Below are 8348 nucleotides of genomic sequence, written 5' to 3' on the forward strand. Positions count from 1 at the left end.
CTAGTTTATTGCATTGTGGTCAGAAATGATATCCAATATGGTTTCATTTTCTTTAATGTTGAGAATTGTGGCTTTCTCCAATCTATCTTGGAGAAAATTCCATGTGCTGATGAGAAAAATGTATATTCAGCAGCTATTGGATAGAATATTGTATTCATATCTATTAGAACCACCTAGTTTAAACTGTAATCTAACTCTGATGTTTTTGTTGATTTTTCTGACATCCCACTTGCAATGCAAGTCAAAGTTCCCAACTATTATTTTATTGGAGCCTATCACTCCCTTCAGGATATGTGTGTGTGTGTGTGTTTGTGTGTGTGTGTGTGTGTGTGTGTGTGTGTGTGTATTTGGGTGCCACAATGCTGAGTACATATATATTTAGTCTTGTTTTTTCCCTTGAATTATCTCCATTGCTTCTTACTTAAAATCTGTTTTATCTGATATTAATGTAGTTACTCCTGTTTTTTTTTTTTGTTTTGACTTCTACTTAAAGAGAATATTTTATCCCATTCCTCTAGCTTTCACTGTTTGTGAGTCCTAAGAGGTAAATCAAGTTGCTTGTTTCCTGGACAATCTTTTTGTTGTTGTTGTTGTTTCTTTCTTTTTGATACTGGGGATCAAACGTTGCACTTGCTAGCCAAGCACTTTGCCACTGAGCTGCATCCAAGCCCCCTCAAGTTACTTGTAAGCAATATAGAAGTATGTCTTCTTTTTTTTTTTTTTTTTACCAATTCAGTAAATCTTTATCTTTCATTGGAGAATTTAATCATCTACATTCAAAGTAGTTACTTAAAAATAAAGTCTTACTATAGCCACTGTTACTTATTTCAAGTTTTGTTGCAATTCTTTGTTTTCTCTCTCATGATTTTTCATGGAGATTCAGGGAATTATTATAGTGCTTTTGAATCTTTGCATACCTAGTTTTGTTTGTCTACTGCTTTGTAGTTTCCATAAGGTTTATAAAAAATCTTTTGATTATAATGTTACTTTGAAGATGATGGCAACTTGATCCCAAACATAAAAACAAAACCAACAAATTGAACAAAAGAACAACAGAAAATATACTCATAAGAAAACTCTCAAGTTTAATTTCATTCCTCATTGATTTTAAATGTTTGATATTCTGTTTTGTATCTTTCATTATTGCCTAGCACTTCAACATATTAATATAGTTGCTAAATTTCAGTATTTGAGCACTCTGAAATTTCTGGTATAAATATTCTCACAAGTAACTTTTATACCTTCCTATGCTTTCTGCTATGAGTTTGTAGAATATTCTTGTAGGATAGATCAGGAAAGTTACATTTCCTCAGTATTTTGTTTATTTGGATTTTTTCCTCTTTCATAAGTAATAGATAGCTTTCTTGGGTACATTACAATTGTCTAACATTTTTCCCTCAACACTGTAAAAAATTCCATGCTACTATGTCCTAGTCTATAAGGTTTCTGCTGGTAAATTGGCTGTAAGGCAAATGGGAATAACCCTGTGTGTTATATCCTTTCTCTGGTAGCCTTGGGTGTCTTGTCTTTAGTTGGATGGGACATGCCTCTACTCCCTGCACTTGAGAGACTGAAGCACAAGGAAGTTAGGATTGTGTTTGTGAAAGCAGTCCCTTGGCCACCTAGGCTGATGCTAAACTGGGTATTGCCTGAATCTCAGCCACTAGGACCTGCACAAGCCCGACAGGTACACTACGGTTCTTTGACAGCTGGTGGTGATGCAGGCTAAAATATAAAGCTCATGTGGCACATATCTCTGGCTGTTGTTCAGGGAGGTCTAGAGTTCCATCAATGAGCACTGACCCGATGACAACTGTTTCCCAGGGATGGGGGTGTATGTGGCAAAGATATTTCTGTGGCCACTAATGCGGATGCTAAGCTAGGTTGCACCAAAGTCTTACAGTAGATGCAGGGAACTTCACAGGCTTGGGATGTTGAAATGTGTCCCATGCCTTATTCCAAAGCTTACAATGATGTGGGCCAGAACTCAAATTAGCATTACAAACACATAGGTCTGTCTGGGCCTGATGCTAGGTCAGATTTAGAGGCTCCATCTTGGAGGCTGTAGCCTGTGCATGAGGCATTCATTTTCTAACTGGTATTTGGTCTCACTACAGCATGCCTGCTACTGAGCTCCAAGACACAGTTCTGTACTAGCTTTGGTATTTTGCTCCCAAACCGATGGAGTCTTTTCCCACCTCCAGTCACATCTGCTGCATGATGTCAGAGGAAGTTGTTGGAGACAATCTATTTGCCGCCTGTCTAGCACAGTTTTAGTGGGTTAGTCAGGTGATATTGGCCTACAGAAGGGGTTATGTGTCTCTGCTTAGTGAGTATTTAAGTGTAGGGCTTGGTCTTAATTCCCTTACCGATCTTTCAAGCAAGAAGCTTCTCTCACTTGACAGAGGGGACTACATCAAAATAAAAAGTTTCTGCACAGCCAAAGACATAGCCACTAAACTAGAAAGACAACCAACCATTTGGGAAAAGATCTTCACAAGCACAGCAACAGACAAAGGCCTAATATCCGTCATCTACAGAGAACTCAAGAAACTACCCCCCTCCAAACCTAGTAAACCAATTATTAAATGGACAAGAGAGACTTCACAGGAGAAGAAATAAAAACGGCAAAGAAACACATGAGGAAATGTTCAACATCCCTGGCAGTAAAGGAAATGCAAATAAAAACAACCCTGAGATACCACCTCACTTCAGTTAGAATGGCCTATATACTCGGAATTCAGGTAACAACAAATGCTGGAGGGGATGCGAAGAAAGAGGAACCCCTCTGTACTGCTGGTGGGATTGTAAACTAGTACAACTACTCTGGAGAACAGTATGGAGGTTCCTCAAAAAACTCTGCATAGACCTACCCTATGACCCAACCATATCACTTCTAGGCATCTATCCTGAACAACAGGATCCAGAATACCACAAAGACACCTGCACATCCATGTTTATCACTGCACAATTCACAATAGGCAAAATATGGAAACAACCCAGAAGCCCCACTACAGATGAATGGATCCAAAAATGTGGTACCTGTACACAATGGAATTCTACACAGTGATTAGAAACGATAAAATAATAGCATTCGCAGGGAAATGGACAAGTCTTGAACAAAAAATGTTGAGCGAGACAAGCCTAGAACATAGAGAACAAAGGCACATAGTCTCCCTGAAATGTGGATGTTAGAAATAAAAAACAGACATGACAAAGAAAGCAGGACCCAAGGTACCAATTCACAGGGAGACAAAAAGGGAGAGGGCAGCCTTGGGAGAAAGGCACCCAAGAGTGAAACACAAACTCTAAGTTATATGTACATAAATTCATATGTACATAATTTAATATCCAAGCTGTAAAGAACACCAAAGATAAAGAAGCAAAAGATTTCTTCATAATCAATCTTAGAGAAACTAAAGGACTCTATACCCTTTACCTCACACAAGATGTACACAGGTACACATCTGAAAGAAGCTGGAAGGAGGACACAGAATGAATGGAAAATAGGAGGAAAATTACAGTAGAAAGGAAAGAGATGTATATGTGTATATCACCCGATCTGGAAGGAATTGTTTTAGAGTTACAATCATAGAGTATATAAGCATTGTAGAGTAGAGTGACAATGTACATTAAGGATAAGATTTATTTTTATTTTATTTTTTGGTTTTTGAAAAAATAATGAAGAAAGCAGAATGAGGTGAGGGTTTGGGGGGAAGAAAGGAGGGAGAAAAATAAAGAAGAGGATAACATGTATGACAAGAAATATATATGTATTAACTACCTTAAGCATGTAACTGTAACCTCTTTGGACATCATCTTGACAATAAAAAAGAATCAGAAAAAAAAAACAAAAAAGAAACATGAATTAATTCCACACTAAGCTTGTGTTCTATTGCCAAGATATCTCATTATGCATATGAAAATATTCCAAAATCTGAAATAAAAATCATTAATCCAAAATAAAAATGTAGCTTCTCTTTCTATTCTATGCAATTTAGAGTTTGGGAAGGGGTGGTGTGGGCAACTATCCTTCTTTCTTCTTCTTCTTCTTCTTCTTCTTTTTTTTTTTTTTTTGGCCAGTCCTAGGCCGTGAACTCAGGGCCTGAGCACTGTCCCTGGCTTCTTTTTTGCTCAAGGCTAGCACTCTGCCACTTGAGCCACAGCGCCACTCCTGGCCATTTTCTGTATATGTGGTGCTGAGGAATCGAACCCAGGGCCTCATGTATACGAGGCCAGCAATCTTGCCACTAGGCCATATTCCCAGCCTTCTTTCTTCTTAAGTTTATATCTTTTCTCCCTGATTTAGGTCCCATGGTCATATATCTTGTTTCTTTTTTTTTTATGAAACAGCCAATATTCTTTATTTTGCACTTCCCCTACCCTTTATCCCCTTCTGAAAAGCACTAATGGGTAGATTTGTGCATGTGAAAATATTGTATAAAGTATTTAGTATGATCTCAAATGAATAAAACAAAAACCACATATCTCAACATGAATTTGGGGGGGGGCAGGGATAGAAAAATTCTGTTTTCTAGAACAAGGAGGGCAATTATGTTCCATACTTTTGGAAGGTCTACTCCATTTCCACTGATTTGCAATTTAACATTACAGTTGAAAACCACATTTCTGTAATCACATAATATTTTAGCAAAAGATGAATTCATACATTAGTATCAATTGACTTTGCAGTAAAACAATTCAGATTTTCTATTAATATATTTGTATTAGATTCAAAGTCCATATTCTAGTGTTCAAGATATCTACCACATGGGTCCAAATTAAGATTCTTTCAAAATCAAGTAAAAGTTCATAGTTATTGGTTATTCCAAAGTCACTAAAATATACTAATAAAGTTAAATTTGAGGGGCTGAGGATATAGCCTAGTGGCAAGAGTGCCTGCCTCGGATACACGAGGCCCTAGGTTCGATTCCCCAGCACCACATATACAGAAAACGGCCAGAAGCGGCGCTGTGGCTCAAGTGGCAGAGTGCTAGCCTTGAGAGGGAAGAAGCCAGGGACAGTGCTCAGGCTCAGGCCCTGAGTCCAAGGCCCAGGACTGGCAAAAAAAAAAATAAATAAATAAAGTTAAATTTGATGTCTTTTTTAACATTAAAAATAAAATATTTGGTTTACCCTTCAGATATCTATAACATATAATAAATAGTGGGCAGTATAGTAATATAATAAGGTTTTTTGTTTTTGTTTTTGTTTTTTGGCCAGTCCTGGGCCTTGGACTCAGGGCCTGAGCACTGTTCCTGGCTTCTTTTTGCTCAAGGCTAGCACTCTGCCACCTGAGCCACAGCGCCCCTGCTGGCCGTTTTCCATATATGTGGTGCTGGGGAATTGAACCAAGAGCTTCATGTGTAGGAGGCAAGCGCTCTTGCCACTAGGCCATATTCCCAGCCCGTATAATAAGGTTTTGAGATACCCTGAAATTTGATGTGTTTTCTTAAAAAAATTCATAATATACTTCATTTCAGCCTTAAAGCACAATATCAATGAACAAATTTGTAGAAATAAAACAATATAAACATAGAATGCTACAGTATGTTTTTTCTTCTTTTGGGGGGTTTGGTTTTTTTTTTCTTCTTTTGTGGAATCTACATGTCCTTTTAACAAAAGGCAGAGACATTTACAGAAACAAAAATAGATGACAAACAAAACAAATTCAAAGCATAAACTCTAGATTCAAATAGCCTTGTTCTCCTTCCAACTGCTAGGGTCCTCTTACCCACAAGTTTTGGGCACTGCACAGTTTCATTCAGCTCAATGTAAATTATTCCACACTATGGCTCTATTTCTCTGTCTCCTTTGCCTGTGGACAGCAGTAATTACAGACATGGCTGAAATCACAGTGGATTTCAGAGAAGGCCAGAATTAAACACGATAAAAAATTTAAAAATAACTACTTCATAAATATTTATTCTTTACATTAGGAGAATTTTTTTTTAGTATGAAGGGTTTTTCTTTATACAAGTTGATGAAATGTACAAGCAGTGAGAAGAGATTCCAGCAGTTTAAGGAAGGGCAAAATTAGAATGCAACAAAGAAATCAAATAGGATAAACAAAAGTAATTTGCACAGAAGCAAACAGGACATGATAGAAACCTTTTTCTTAAAAAATATATGGTATTTCACAAAAGCCTGAACATTTTACATGTTAGTACTAAAAACAGGGTCAGGGGAAGTTTCATATATTATCATCACAAAAATATTTACCAATATCCCAAATGGAGTTTTCTTTTATGTTACTATGATTATTTTACTCTAGAGGGAAAGGAGTTGAAAGCTGTATACAGACTAATGATATCCTTAAATTACAGTCAAGGCAGACTTTATACATTATCTTCTCATCTTACACTTTAAGAAAAGGCCCTGGAGAGAATAAAGGTAAGCAAAAGGGACGATGTACGGTCTCTTTTATTAATAATACTTGTCACTGGTAATAGAAAAGTGGAGGTTGGCAGCCCTCAGGCCATGTCACTTCTGGAGTTTTTCTTCAATCAGGCCACTGTGGGACCTCAGAATGCTTCAGAAGGGAAAGCAGAGAGTGGATGCCGAGTTCTTGTACTATAGCTTCAGGGATTCCTATCCCCACGCCGGGGAGCAATGTGATGGCCAAACCCCACCAGCTCGGTCCGGGGGCACCAGGGAGGCGGCCTTTGCTGACCCTGCACAGTCCAGCCTCCAGGAGCCGTCAGTGAACCCGGTGCTTCCTCTTCTTGTGCTTATCTTTCTTCTTGTTGGCAGAACACTTGGCGCAAAACCACTGCATCTCTTCTGGTGGAGCAGCCATTAGTCCAACACAGGGCCAGTGGTACCAGTCGTCACAGCCATCACAGCCAATCATGGGACTCCCATCGTCAGGCTTGTTACACCCAGGGCAGAACCAGATCTTATTGCCCCACTCGTCTCGGATCACGTACGTTCTGACCGTCTCCGTCACCACGCTTCTCACGGGGGCTTTGGAGCTTCCTGCCCCAGAGATGGCTGGGGCTAGGGATGGCACCAGAGCTGGGCACGCGGAGGCCTGGGCGAGGAGGGTCAGGGGAGTGGGGCTCACGTGCACAGGAACCGGGGCTGGGGCTGGCGGTGGGGTTTTAGGTCTACTCAGAGAAGGGGCTGGCTTAGCCTCCGGGGCTGGAACCACTTTTCTGATGATAATCTTGTCTTGGCCAGCACCAACTCGCAGAGTCAACCTGGGGATAACTGGACTTGGGGCTGGAACGACTGGTTCTACTTTTATTTTTTCATGCTTGTGTTTCTCCTTTTCTTTTTCTCTCTTCTCTCTCTCTCTTTTCTCTTTCTCCCTTTCCTTCTCTTTCTTCTCCTTTTCCTTCTCTTTCTCTTTCTTTTTCTTCTTCTCCTTTTTGTCTTTTTTCCTTTCTTTCTCCTTCTCCTCAAACAGTTTTTCGGGGAGCATTGGAGATAGGGCAGGCAGCATGGAGGGGCCCCTCACCGTGGCAGGGCTGAACAGAGGCAGTACCATCTATTTCGGGGGCAGTACCAGTGGTGTGGGTGGAGCCTTTGTCTTATCCTCTCTCCCTTTATCCTTTGCTTTTTCTTTTTCTCTCTTCTCCTTATCCCGTTTGCCCTTTTCTCTATCTTTCTTCTTGTCTTTATGCTTCTCTTTCTCCTTCCACACAATTCTATCTTTCAATCTCACTTTTGGATCAACATCTTCAAATTCTTTTATTTTAAACTTATAGGGATCCTAGTCTTCGTCTTTAAGGAACTCCTTCCATGGGTATTTTGTTTCCTTCCTAGCTTCTTTCTCTTTCTCCTTCTCTTTCACTTTGTCCTTGTCTTTACTTTTTTCTTTGCTCCTGTCTTTTCCCCTCTCTTTATCTCTTTGCTTTTCCTTCTTTTTCAATTTAGTCTTCAGCTCTTTCTTCAGTTTCTTCTTTACTTCCACTGATGAGGGTGTCTTGGTTTTGTCTTCATAGACTTTGTGGAGAGGTTCGGGAGTGGGAGGAGAAACTGAAGGAGAGATGTAAGGAAAGCCAGGAGGCATATTGGAAAGTGTTCCCAGTTTTGCCTTGCGTACAACCTCATCAATGGAAGCATCCATCGTCCATGAGATATCAGAACTTGAAGTTCCACCTGAAAGAGGCAGAGGAGTGGATCCTGACTTTGTGAAATTGTTAGAGGAAGTAGATGCTTTGGGAGTAGTACACTCCGAACCTGAAATTCTCTTAGGGCTCATAAAAATGTCTCATTCAGATTCGGATCCAGAAGAAAATTCAAAAGGATCTGGCTCACGTTCAGCACAGGCTCGGGCAATCATGGCATTTATAGAGCCATCGATGGTGTTATCTGTTACCAAAGCCTTTCTCGGCTGAATG

At 39.7% G+C, this 8348-nt stretch overlaps 1 pseudogene; it reads right to left on the reverse strand.

The window, feature by feature from the left end:
* Positions 1 to 6497: 6497 nt before the first annotated feature.
* The window catches only part of LOC125343509, a 3480-nt pseudogene continuing 1629 nt past the window's right edge, over positions 6498 to 8348 (reverse strand).

This window comes from Perognathus longimembris, chromosome 28 (assembly GCF_023159225.1).
Source record: "Perognathus longimembris pacificus isolate PPM17 chromosome 28, ASM2315922v1, whole genome shotgun sequence".
Taxonomy (NCBI): domain Eukaryota; kingdom Metazoa; phylum Chordata; class Mammalia; order Rodentia; family Heteromyidae; genus Perognathus; species Perognathus longimembris.